Here is an 11,247-nt window from a genome sequence, read left to right on the forward strand (position 1 = left end):
ACCTTTGCTCCCCACACTTGAATTGTAGCTAAATCTGTGATAGACAGGCATACACACAATGAAATCTGGTATACACACATTTATAGACACATAGTTATATTGATAAAACAGTTGAAGTAGGCAATGCATTGTATTTGATGTAATGATGTATTATTGTATTATGCTTTTTACACTGTGTTATTATATGTGTAAAGACTGTTATTGAAAATACCTACTGTTTATAAAAATACATATATTATCTTAAATAAGACTTTGCGGAAAATCATTCTTGATTTGATTATCAATACTTCCTGTATTACACTGTGTGTATCAAAGTAAATTGAGCATAGATTGAAATAGAGCTGGGTTTAAATTGGAAGCTACCTATTGTGAGTGGTAGTTAATGAGATTTGCTATTAAATGGTCATTAGCATATTTAGCTCACCATTGGACCCTTTGGGCTAACAGGGCCTGATTCATTAAGGATCTTAACTTGAGAAACTTCATTTTTCAGTCTCCTGGACAAAACCATGTTACAATGCAAGGGGTGCAAATTAGTATTCTGTTTTGCACATAAGTAAAATACTGCCTGTTTTTTTCATGTAGCGCACAAATACTTGATAGCTTATTTTTACACTGAAATGTAAAGTTGATATTTGTGTGCTACATGAAAAAACAGTCAGTATTTAACTTATGTGTAAAACAGAATACTAATTTGCACCCCTTGCATTGTGACATGGTTTTGTCCAGGAGACTGAAATAAGAAGTTTCTCAAGTTAAGATCCTTAATGAATCAGGCCCACAGAGAGTAACAACAGCCTTCAGAATAACACCTTTTTACAGTGATGTTCCTGACACCATTCAAGGTCCAACTCAGTATTGATTCCCTTTTTGTAAATGAGTATCTAGCTCCCTTCATTTGATAATGGGAACTGTAGGTAGAATTTAGGACCTCTAGATGAGACATTGCTCATAGGAAAACAGGTAGCTGACTTATAAATCCTATAAAGGAGAAAAACTACATACATGACATGATATTGTTGACAGGGCCGTCTCTTCCATTGGGCACAATGGGCAGGTGCCCGGGGGCCCTGCAGGCAAGGGGACCGTCCGAGGCAGCACTGTAAAAAAAAAAATCCTGAAAAAAATAAAAATGAAAATACTTACCTTGCGGTCACGTCAGCGGCGATCCGGCTCCCTCCCTGGTCCCCTCTTCCGTGCTGTGCTCGCAGTGAATGCTGGGCGTGATGTCACACCCAGCATTCACTGCGAGCACAGCACGGAAGAGCGCAGAAGAGACTCAGCGGCGCGGAAAAAAGGAGAAGGGGATCGGACTTAAGGTAAGTTAAGGGGGCCCCTATATATATATATATATATGTAAAAAAAGTGATTATATATATAATCACTTTTTTTTTACATATATATATTTTTTTTACACACACACTAATATATATATATATATATATATATATATATATATATATATATATATATTTTTTTTTTTAGGGGCCCGGTGCACTGCATTGCCCGGGGGCCCATAAAGTAGTTAAGGTGGTCCTGATTGTTGATGCTGTTTATTGAGAGGTTTCCTCTCTATTCTATATCCACTATTCACACAAAAGATGCCACAGTGAGAGAAACAGACCATGTCATTTTAACATTAAAATCAGTGGATTTTATTAATTTACACTTAGATGTGATACGCGTACGGGTCCCATCATTTTAATTTTTTTTAAAAAAAACAACAAGTGACTTCCATGTGACCGGAATTTAAAATCCACCCCATTATTCTCATATAAGGTCGAACAATGTTAGGAAGCTCTTTGTCCTTTTTATTTAAGTTCAGGAAATTAAATTATGGGAAAATAGGCGTAGTGAGTAAAAGATTTTTTGTGCCAAAAATAGGACCGTCTAGGGGAAACTGAGAGTTCTAGTTCTGTGTTGTTTTGTTTCCATTGTAAACAGCTAATTGGAGCAACGCATTTTATTGTCATGGGACTTCTGTTTAGAATGAAAGTCTTATGGCTTTTGTACACATATCACACACAGGAAAACACATTTACAAATTGGATGTACTTATAGGGCCTGATTCATTAAGGTTCTTAAATGAAGAGGATTCTCATTTCAGTCTCCTGGACAAAACCATGTTACAATGGAAGGGGTGCAAATAAGTGTTCTGTTTTACACACAAGTTAACTACTGACTGTTTTTTCATGTAACACACAAATATCAACTTTAAATTTCAGTGTACAAATAAGCTTTCAAGTATTTGTGTGCTTCATGAAAAAACAGGCAGTATTTAACTTATGTGTAAAACAGAACACTTATTTGCACCCCTTCCATTGTAACATGGTTTTGTCCAGGAGACTGAAATGAGTATCCTCTTCATTTGAGATCCTTAATGAATCAGGCCCATAGTTAGGAAAACATGGGTAATTTGTGTAGTTTACACTTGTAAAATGTACAGAAATTGTCATACTGGGCTAATGTCTAGTGCTCAAATGTTTCTCAGGTATATTCCTTGTATCATAATCAATCTTGTATATTCCTGGTGTCAACTCCAATCTAGTATGTTCCTAGTATCATCACCTATCAAGTATATTCCTGGTATCAACACCAATGCAGTATATTCCTGGTATCATGATCTATCCAGTATCACCCTGGTGTCTCCACTCATCTTATATCTGTTGTCGATTACATTTAACTACTGGTCACGTCTGGTACCTGTACAGAGGGCTTCAGCCTGCGTGGCTATAGCACCAAGACCATTCCTCTTTGCAGTGTTCCCTGTTGAAAATCGACCGCACGTTGGATTCCTCTACTATAGGTAGCGTCAAACCAGAGTGATCGCCCGTGCTGGCAGAACAAACCCATTATCAGTGCAAATATCCAATAAAGATATTCACTGCCATTAGGACATTGATGTTCATTTGGATTTTATTTTATCCATATATTATTAATTTATTAATATTTATTCAAATAGCGCCAGACTACACAGACATGCTTTACAATTGGAAACAAATTAACAAGACCACAGGACATGAACAGACAAAGATGTAAACGGACCCTGTTCATCTACGAGCAGGCTGAAAGTGTGTCTCTGCGAATAAGCACTTTGTAAGGCGAAATGCGTTTGCTACCTTCTAGTTTCTAATTTGTGAGCCTCCTTGTATGATACTCTTACAATAAGATCTGATTTATCGTCAATCTCCCAAGTGTGGCGGATTCATATTTGATACCCCAACAATCATTTTGGAGTAGTCCCTATTTTTCATAGTCAAAAGCTGTTTATTGTATATGAAAAATTGGGGTCACAGCTGGGTGGATCTGGGGCATAGCTTAAACAGATCAGGGGAGCTGTCATACTTGAACCAAAAAGTGGTGAAAAAAATGGCTTCTCTCACCCATATTAATAGATAATACCAATATGCAGAAAATGTCAAGAACTGAATTTCTCTGTTAAAAATTAATTATTTGTGTATATATCAGGGGGAAGAATGAAGATCTGGGGAAGATTCCAAGTTTGCCTTCCACTAAAATATAAATTTTCTATGTATGTATATAAACATATAACTGATCAGTGCTAAATATCACCTTAGTTTTTTTAAAAAATATTTTTTACATATGGCAGAATAAAGTTGAACAAAGGAAGGCTTTAAAAAGTCTTTCATAACACAAAATGCGTCAGGGGTACAGCAGGAGCAGAGTATGGGATGCGACGGCCTAAAAATAGGGAACAGCTTGACAGTCGCTCACATGTGGAGTGCAGGAGGAAAATGTGTAGCCTAAAAGTTGTATGTGTACTAATGTGGCCACCTAGATTATTGAAGACACCAATTACTAAAGTTCTGGGACCCAGCATCAATTAATGCAAAGTACATTTCGAAGAAATTGTGTAGTTCTGAGTCTGTTGGGACTGAACGGTTCCTAATGAGCTCATTCTTCATTTACGTGATTATGTGTCTGAGAGGTTTTTGAAAGGGAATGGTAAATTCTGTTCTTTGCACAGCTGCTGAAATTTGATATATATCTATTGTCTCCATCGTTTATGTTATATATATGTATATGTATATATATATATATATATATATATATATATATATATATATATATATAAAATATATCCCACAATTTCCTTAACGTTTTAGAACAATAGACTATTTAATTTGTTACAAATTAATAGTGAATGCTACTGTGTCTATTACCCTATGCTATAAGGTCTATAGAGGTTATAGACCTTGTAACATTCAATATTTATTTGTAATAAATACTCTATTGTTTTGAAACTTTCATCTACTTATACTAGTCTGTTCATTATTCAGTGGACGTGGTGGATGTGTGTCTTCATTATGGACCTTGCATGGTGCAATTTTTATTATATGTAAGTACTGAGTGCTTCCTCTCTCTGGATATCTATCTATCTATCTATCTATCTAAATATATATATTCCATTTGTCCCCATGGGAATGTATGCACAGTATATATAATATAAATACTACATACGGCACACAGTATTTGCTCTGCTCTGGAAAAGTCTACTGTCCTGAGTCATTAAGGAGAGTAAGGCACAAAAATGAGTAAATGTTCTCTGGGACAAACCATGTTACAATGCAAGGGGTGCAAATTATTTTATTATTTTACACATAAGTTAAATACTGGCAGTTTTTCATGTAGCACACAAATACTTGATAACTTTATTTTTACACTGAAATTTAAATTTATTCTAGGACATGCCCTACCCCACCTATAAATCTGTCTGTTTAAATTTACCCCCCCCCCCCCCCACCCTCCAATGCAACATGGTTTTGCCCTAGTGCAAAGTTACTCCTTTTTTATGCTTTGTTCTCCTTAATGATTCAGGCGCTACAAGTCACAATTCTCTGTACAAGGGAGTGAGATAAGATACCTGTCCTGGGAATGGTAATGCAGAAAGGGGATCCTGTTGGTCTAGGTATCCTACTGAACATTTGGGGAAAAAAAATAATATTAACCTTACTCTTACTACAATCATGGGAAAATTGCTTAACTAGCTCCAATGGGGATGTACCTGACAGTGTATCCGTGTCCTACTATATGCAATTAATTACAACTGTTTATAACTTTAATATTTTAAATGCATTTTTACTGTTAATTTGTAGATACTTTTTTCATAGTGTTGTATAAATCTGTCCAACATCTTGTCTCCGAGTCAGCAAAGAGTAAGATGTTATTCTCTTATATTAAGTCTAATGGGTATATTTACTAAACTGCGGGTTTGAAAAAGTGGGGATGTTGCCTATAGCAACCAATCAGATTCTAGCTGTCATTTTGTAGAAGGTACTAAATAAATGAAAGCTAGAATCTGATTGGTTGCTATAGGCAACATCCTCACTTTTTCAAACCCGCAGCTTAGTAAATCTAGCCCCTAAATGTCATTGGTTTTGTTTTGTATGTTTCGATTCACATTACCCTAAGCCCCATTATTGGTTTGTTTTTTTGTTTACATTAAATGAAGATTAAATCTAATCAATGCCATTGATAAAACTGAACCCTGGACTGTCATAAGACATAATAAGGCATTTTACACTGACCAGCACAATTCAGAGATAACTTGGTCTTCCCAAGGTCGCAGAGACTTTGCATTCAGATTGAATTAGAATCTCGGTACATAGCAAAAATGAAGCGACAGCAGTTTTATCCAGGTTTCATATTTTGCATTTACTCCAAAAGGCTGCAACAAACACATGACTTATAAAACTGCTGCATCGTGAGACCTGAAATAAAATACAGGTTTTTTTTCTTTCTTGTATCTAACCTTGAGACACACATATTGGGCATTAATGAACAGCAATATCTCTTCTTAGGGCTCGTTATACTTGTGTTTAGAAACAACAATTGCACTAAATCACTGCAACCAACCAGACACTTGCTTTCATTGTCTATTCTGCACAAAGAGATAAAAGATATTCGCTGATTGGCTGCTGTGGTTTAGTGTACATTTTGCACCTAATGGTAATTAAATGAGACCTATTGTATGTAATCTCCTGCAAAGGTCACTATGATAAAAATGATAAAGAAACAAAATCTGCTTTATGTCCACAACAGCCTTTCATAGCAGTAATGTTTCACTTGGTGATATGTCTTGCTCTGTTTGCGCAAAGTTTCAGATTCTGTTCAATGGGAGGTCCTATAAGACCATACTTGTCTACTTTTGAAGGCAGCTGTCCAGGAGGAGGTCCGTCGAGGGGGCGTGCCCACGCATGTTGCACCGTTAGGCCCCACCCATTGTCAATCTTAGACAATTTCGGCCAATCGCAGCAGGGAGTGGGGCCACAATGCCACATTTAGCCCTGCCTCCACCCTCTTCAACAACGGAGATGGCTGCATCCGGGATGTTTGCCTGCTTTCTCGGGAGTCTGGGAGAACTCCCAAAAATTCGGGAGTCTCCCGGACATTCCGGGAGAGTAGGCAACTATGTGCAAGACCCTCGCATGATTTGCGGCTGTGCACACTACCGGTTATTGCAACAGAGAAATCTCCAGTTTTGCTCAAACCTCTATGTCATCACATGAGGCTCTTACGGAACCTTGTGCTAAATCGAAAGATTCTACAGTAGAATCTCTAAACAATAGACAACGGAGGGGATCACTTATGAATTTATTGATCACAAATGCAATGTTTTGTCCTGTTCCTCCCATACGTTTAGCACTTGACTATGCTTCCTTTTGAGTTCTACCTGCACAAATGATTGGAATGACATTTTGTGATTTTTTTTTTTGGATTCGTGGCAGAAAAGCGAATGTCAAAAAAAATAAAAATAAATCTACAATACCATGTAGAATAACATTTGCGACACCCACTTAATTGATTACACCATTTTCTTTGCTCACCTAAAATACTGCCCTATGGAGCCTCATTTATGTTCTAATTAATGCAGGACAGTAAGGGGACATCTGGGTTTGAAGTTAAATTAAAATCATATCTCATCGTCATTGTAAGAGAAGAGAAATTGTTAGGAAAAAGTTGGTTTTAACATCTCGGCCAAATAACCCTTTATAATCTGGCTAGATAGCAAGAACAATGCTAAGCAGAAATTGCAAAGGATTCAGCGGCTACTTGCCAAATAGCCGCTGATTGGAAACAACCTCAAGCTCCAATAATACAGACAGTGATCAACAGAATTTGGCACATATATAAAATGGAATTTATGACTAGCATTCTCCATATACCTCTAAATCCTTCAATAAATTATGAATACTTATATATGCACATCTTCCCTTCTCAGTCTAATTCCCTAATCTGATTAAGTGAGGGGGGCCCAGGGCATGTCCCCCTCTGGCCACCCCCTTAACTCCCTGCAATGGGATCATCTGTATTTCCTACATTAAATGTGTTGATATAATGCAACACACTCAGATCAATGTTGCATGATTGATTACACTGACGGGACTGCAGGTGGCTTTGTTCCTTACTTTGTTACTGTCTTGTCACTCTGTGTTATAGCAATGTACTCTATTGTACTAAACATTTAATGTTTTGTTCTCCTGCTGGTTTTACATGGCAGATGTGTTAAAAGCTATGCCACAAAGAACTTCCCAGGAATCCAGTCACAAGGACCAGGAATCCAGTCACAAGGACCAGAAATCCATTCACAAGGACCAGAAATCCATTCACAAGCACCAGGAATCCAGTCACAAGGACCAGGAATCCAGTCACAAGGACCAGGAATCCAGATACAAGTACCAGGAATCCAGTCACAAGCACCAGGAATCCCGTTACAAGCACCAGGAATCCCGTTACAAGCACCAGGAATCCCGTTACAAGCACCAGGAATCCCGTTACAAGCACCAGGAATCTAGTCACAATCATCAGGAATCCAGACACAAGCATCAGGAATCCAGACACGAGCATCAGGAATTCAGTCACAAGCACCAGGAATCCAGTTACTAGCACCAGGAATCCAGTTACTAGCACCAGGAATCCAGGCACAAGGACCAGGAATCCAGTCTCAAGCACCAATACTCCAGGTACAAGCACTAGGAATCCAGTTACAAACACCAGGAATCCAGTAACAAGCACCAGGAATCCAGATACAAGCACCAGTAATCCAGTCACAAGCACCAGGAATCCCGTCACAAGGATCAGGAATCCAGTACATGTATGTGTATTCTCTGCGCTCCATCGCCCCGTGCGGTGGTAGTCAGTTTAACGATACTGACTGACCTAACAGTGACTACTTCGACATGATAATTCCGAAGACTACTACCCTGACCTGAAAAAAATAACGACTTACCATGAGCCAGGTGAAGTGATGTGACGACCCGATGTGTTTCCGACTGAGGAAAATGACGTCACGTGAAAACGCGACTTCTCTTAAAGCGCCGATGGACAGTCCCGGCTGTTATTCATCCCATGTAAGTATTATTTTAGAGGTGAGGGTTAGCGGTTAGGGTTAGGAGTTAGGGTTAGGGTTAATTTTCCTCAGTCGGAAACACATTGGGTCGTCACATCACTTCATCTGGGTCATGGTAAGTCGTTTTCTTTAGGTCGGGATAGTAGTCTTCACAATTCTCATATCCTAGTAGTCGCTGTCAGGGTAGTCAGTATCGTTAAATGGTACTACACCCGCCCCGTGAACAGGCAATTTTGAGGATATGTGGTATCTTGTATGTTGAATGTTGCAGTACTGGATGTGACTAGCTGGTACAATCATGGGAATGGATAGGTACTCATTTGTAGATTTCTCCTACAGACTGTAGGAGAACACAATATCTGACCCAAATTCTAGCTCAGTTGAAAGCTGTTTTTTTTTCCCTTCATCACTTATGAGAAGGAAAAATATGAGCAGGAACAGGTATATAAAGAAAGGAGCAGAGTGTAAGGGAGGGAGTGAGAGGCACAGGGGGTAAGTAAGGGGCTGATAGAAGCATGGGATAAAGCACAAAGGTGTCAGCTTGCTGCCTTGTCACGGCAGCTCCTATCTCTTGGACTATTTTGGACTTTAGATTATTGTGTTTACCCTGCAGTACCTGTGAATGACCAGAGGTGCTGCTATTGTGCCTTCTCTTCTCACTAACAGGCGTTAACTAGCTGCACTAAGCTAATTATTTACACCTGCTTCTCCCAGTTACCTGTGCTGGTCATTGTTGTTATGTTGCTGTTACTCATTGCTGCTGCCATCATCTCTGTATCTGATTTTTCTTCATTCAGTCAGTCCACCTGCACCAGTTGTATTACTTGTGGGTGTAGTACGAATGAACGATGATATAAACACGAACAGTGTTTACAGCTACATAATTATTACGATACTGAACAGAGTGACATGTAAGAAATACCTACTTTGCTGTAAGCAGACAAAGGACAGATCTTAAGTGCGGAGAGGGCGACACTTCCAAATGACGTCACTTGCAACCGCGACTTGGATTTTTTTTTTTTTAAAATGGCAACGCACGGACCCATTTCTTCATGGTAATGTTAATTGTATTGGTAACCCTAACCCGCAACCTCACCCTAACCCTAACCCGCAGCCTAACCCTAACCGCTAACCCAGGGGTAGTACTTACATGGGTCCGTGCATTGCCGCTTTAAAAACCGAAATGTCCAAGTCGCGCTTGGAAGTGAGGTTATTTGGAAGTGTCGCCCTCTCCGCACATCGGATCTGCCCTGTCTGTTTAAAGCTAAGTAGTTATTTTTTACATGTTGCTGTGTTAAGTATCATAATAATTATGTAGGTGTAAACACTGTCTGTGTTTACAGTATCGTAAATACCATTACCAGTGTACCGCTTCTCATCATCACCCAGAAATCTTTGTTTATTCTCAGCAATACGCGGTTCATATTATTTCCTGCATTCTGTGGTTCATAGCTGTTCAAATAAATATTATGTGTTTTCATCATATCCCGAGCTCCATAGCTGTCATTTCCATCTTCCAGCATTGAAGTGTGACAAAAGGAAAGCACGTGGGGAGGGAGAGAGGGGTGTTACCTGGGATTAAGATAGGGGCACATGGGGAGTCTGGATAGACAAACCGATGAGGGAAAGGAGAAGGGACACATGGAAGACATGAGTGAACAAACACAGGGGAGATATTAGAGAAATTTAGGAAAACAGGAAACATTAATGAAAGGGTAATGAAAGGGGACATAAGGGAGAGGTAATTGGACACAGGAAAGGAGGGGGTATAATCTTGCATCATTTAAAATGTTTTATACCAGGCCTGTCCAACTTGCGGCCATCCAGGTGTTGTGAAACTACAAGCCCCAGCATGCTTTGCCGGTAGACAACCAGTTGACAGCTGGAAGGGCATGCTGGGACTTGTAGTTTCACAACAGCTGGAGGGCCACAGGTTGGACAGGCCTGTTTTATACTATATAGTGTTAAAATTCATTTAAAATTAATTTCCACACTATAAAAATCCCTAAAGATTAGGTCCCAGATCATCGGCCCATCTTTTCATACTTCTATACTGGACTTCGTTCTAAATTCCCACTTTGACCAGTGCTGCTAAGGGTATGTAGGATGCAGTACAGAAACTACACAAAAGATCACATTTAAACAGCAAAATATTTCTGCTTAGAAAGCTGTTCCAAATGAGACTTAGCAAAGGAAAGAATATGCAGGAGCATAAAAAAGGACTGCTGGAAATTGTAGCACAGCTTAGATCCACAGAAGATATAAAATGCAACCTCATAGTAGCCATACTTGGAAAGTGACAGAGAAAGAGACCTTAAAGATACAGATACCCAATCAGGGGCAAACGCAGGATTTTTAGAGAGGGGTTTCCACGCCACACCGCCAGTGGGCGTGACCACCATGAATGGGGGTGTGGCTATAATTTTAGACAGTGCTTGGCTGCTCTCCAACTGTTCCCATCCCCATCATATACACGGGCAATGCTGCGTGCACTACTGTTAGGTTCACGCAGCTCTCCCTTTTTGAGCAAAGCTGTGTGAAGCCGGACATACTTCCCAACTGTCCTGACTGTAGGGACAGATTCAGATCCGAGGACACGCGAAAGGACTGAGACGGCTCGTGAGCCTACTCGGATCCCCTAAGTTCGGGTGGGCTCGGTTTTCAGAAAACTGACCCCGAGCATCTCTAATTAATACTATTAATATTATTAACATTTATTTATATAACGCAGCATATTCCGTAGAGCTTTGTATATGCTTGGCCTCTACACTTTGTGGTTTCAAGTCGCTATTTCAAATCGCAGTTCTTTTTTTTCCACTGTAAATTTTGAAGCTAACTTGCATATTTTATTGAACTTTCTAGAACATCACCAGCTG

This window comes from Mixophyes fleayi, chromosome 8, assembly GCF_038048845.1.
Source record: "Mixophyes fleayi isolate aMixFle1 chromosome 8, aMixFle1.hap1, whole genome shotgun sequence".
NCBI lineage: Eukaryota > Metazoa > Chordata > Amphibia > Anura > Limnodynastidae > Mixophyes > Mixophyes fleayi.